We start from the raw sequence: 3,738 nt of genomic DNA, 5'->3' as shown, positions 1-3,738 counted from the left end.
ACTTGTGTCTATTTTGTAAAACATTTATAAAGTTGCATGTATTCTCATCCCAAAATATTAGATTTTAAAAGTGGGACTATAACTCACTTTCATAGATTTTTACTTCGTCGGGAAGTAAGACTTGGCCACTGGTCGATTCACGAACCTATAACAAATATATACATATATATATATATCAAAGTATGTTCAAAATATATTCACAACATTTTTAATGCATTTTAATGTTTTAAGTTTATTAAGTTAGATGTCCTCGTTAGTAACCTACAACTAGTTGTCCACAGTTGGATGTATAGAAATAAATCGATATATATATTATCTTGAATCAATCCATGACCCAGTGTATACACGTCTCAGGTTAGATCACAACTCAAAGTATATATATTTTTGGAATCAACCTCAACCCTGTATAGCTAACTCTAACATTACTGCATATCGAGTGTCTATGGTTGTTCCAAATAATATATATACATGGGTCGATATGATATGTCAAAACATTTGCATACGTGTCTATGGTATCCCAAGATTACATAATATATTAAAATACATGTATAATACAATATGAGTTAGCTAGGATATGATTAATATAGATTTGTTACCAATTTTCACGTAGTTACAACAAGCAAAAATATCCAATCTTGTTTTACCCATAACTTCTTCGTTTTAAATCCGTTTTGAGTGAATCAAGTTGCTATGGTTTCATATTGAACTTAAGTTTATGAATCTAAACATAAAAAGTATATGTTTATAGTTGGAAATACAGGTTACAAGTCATTTTTGTAAAGGTAGTCATTTCAGTCGAATGAACGACGTCTAGATGACCATTTTGGAAAACATACTTCCACTTTGAGTTTAACCATGATTTTTGGATATAGTTTCATGTTCATAAGAAAAATCATTTTCCCAGAAGAACAAATTTTAAATCAAAATTTATCATAGTTTTTAATTAACTAACCCAAAACAGCCCGCGGTGTTACTACGACGGCGTATATCCGATTTTACGGTGTTTTTCGTGTTTTCAGATTTTAAACCATTAAGTTAGCATATCATATAGATATAGAACATGTGTTTAGTTGATTTTAAAAGTCAAGTTAGAAGGATTAACTTTTGTTTGCGAACAAGTTTAGAATTAACTAAACTATGTTCTAGTGATTACAAGTTTAAACCTTCGAATAAGGTAGTTTTATATATATGAATTGAATGATGTTATGAACATCATTACTACCTCAGGTTTTGTGGATAAACCTACTGGAAATGAGAAAAATATATCTAGCTTCAAAGGATCCTTGGATGGCTTGAAAGTTCTTGAAGCAGGATCATGACACGAAAACAAATTCAAGTAAGATTTCCACTCGAAATAAGATTGTTATAGTTATAGAAATTGAATCAAAGTTTGAATATGAGTATTACCTTGTATTAGAAAGATATATTACTGTAAATAAGAAAGATTTCTTGAGGTTGGATGATCACTTTACAAGATTGGAAGTAAGCTAGCAAACTTGGAAGTATTCTTGATTTTATGAAACTAGAACTTATAGAATTTATGAAGAACACTTAGAACTTGAAGATAGAACTTGAGAGAGATCAATTAGATGAAGAAAATTGAAGAATGAAAGTGTTTGTAGGTGTTTTTGGTCGTTGGTATATGGATTAGATATAAAGGATGTGTAATTTTGTTTATATGTAAATAAGTCATGAATGATTACTAATATTTTTGTTATTTTATGAGATATTTCATGCTAGTTGCCAAATGATGGTTCCCACATGTGTTAGGTAACTCACATGGGCTGCTAAGAGCTGATCATTGGAGTGTATATACCAATAGTACATACATCTGAAAGTTGTGTATTGTACGAGTACGAATACGGGTGCATACGAGTAGAATTGTTGATGAATCTGAACGAGGATGTAATTGTAAGCATTTTTGTTAAGTAGAAGTATTTTGATAAGTGTCTTGAAGTCTTTCAAAAGTTTATGAATACATATTAAAACACTATATGTATATACATTTTAACTGAGTCGTTAAGTCATCGTTAGTCGTTAGATGTAAATGTTGTTTTGAAACCTTTAGGTTAACGATCTTGTTAAATGTTGTTAACTCATTGTTTATTATATCTAAAGAGATGTTAAATTATTAAATTATCATGATATTATGATATATTAATATATCTTAGTATGATATATATATACAGTTAAATGTTGTTACAACGATAATCGTTACATATATGTCTCGTTTCGAAATCATTAAGTTAGTAGTCTTGTTTTTACATATGCAGTTCATTGTTAATACACTTAATGACATGTTTACTTATAATTTATTATGATTAAACATAGTGTATCAATATCTTAATATGATTCATATGTATTTAGTAAGACGTTGTTATAATGATAATCGTTATATATATTGTTTAGAGTTTCTTAATTCAATAAACTCAATTTTATGTATATAATGTAGTGACCCGAACTTTTCAATGTTTATATATATTAATTGAGATTGATATTTATATGATTAAATGTTTCCAACATGTTAAGAAATCAAACTTGTTAAGACTTGATTAATTGAAATATGTTTCATATAGACAATTGACCACCCAAGTTGACCGGTGATTCACGAACGTTAAAACTTGTAAAAACTATATGATGACATATATATGGATATATATATAGTTAACATGATACTATGATAAGTAAACATATCATTAAGTATATTAACAATGAACTACATATGTAAAAACAAGACTACTAACTTAATGATTTTTAAACGAGACATATATGTAACGATTATCGTTGTAAAGACATTTAATGTATATATATCATATTAAGAGATATTCATACATGATAATATCATGATAATATAATAATTTAAAATCTCATTTGATATTATAAACATTGGGTTAACAACATTTAACAAGATCGTTAACCTAAAGGTTTCAAAACAACACTTACATGTAACGACTAACGATGACTTAACGACTCAGTTAAAATGTATATACATGTAGTGTTTTAATATGTATTTATACACTTTTGAAAGACTTCAATACACTTATCAAAATACTTCTACTTAACAAAAATGCTTACAATTACATCCTCGTTCAGTTTCATCAACAATTCTACTCGTATGCACCCGTATTCGTACTCGTACAATACACAGCTTTTAGATGTATGTACTATTGGTATATACACTCCAATGATCAGCTCTTAGCAGCCCATGTGAGTCACCTAACACATGTGGGAACCATCATTTGGCAACTAGCATGAAATATCTCATAAAATTACAAAAATATGAGTAATCATTCATGACTTATTTACATGAAAACAAAATTACATATCCTTTATATCTAATCCATACACCAATGACCAAAAACACCTACAAACACTTTCATTCTTCAATTTTCTTCATCTAATTAATCTCTCTCAAGTTCTATCTTCAAGTTCTAAGTGTTCTTCATATATTCTACAAGTTCTAGTTACATAAAATCAAGAATACTTTCAAGTTTGCTAGCTCACTTCCAATCTTGTAAGGTGATCATCCAACCTCAAGAAATCTTTGTTTCTTACAGTAGGTTATCATTCTAATACAAGGTAATAATCATATTCAAACTTTGGTTCAATTTCTATAACTATAACAATCTTATTTCAAGTGATGATCTTACTTGAACTTGTTTTCGTGTCATGATTCTGCTTCAAGAACTTCGAGCCATCCAAGGATCCGTTGAAGCTAGATCCATTTTTCTCTCTTCC

This window comes from Rutidosis leptorrhynchoides, chromosome 2 (genome assembly GCF_046630445.1).
Source record: "Rutidosis leptorrhynchoides isolate AG116_Rl617_1_P2 chromosome 2, CSIRO_AGI_Rlap_v1, whole genome shotgun sequence".
Taxonomy (NCBI): domain Eukaryota; kingdom Viridiplantae; phylum Streptophyta; class Magnoliopsida; order Asterales; family Asteraceae; genus Rutidosis; species Rutidosis leptorrhynchoides.
This window is presented reverse-complemented; position numbering follows the sequence as displayed.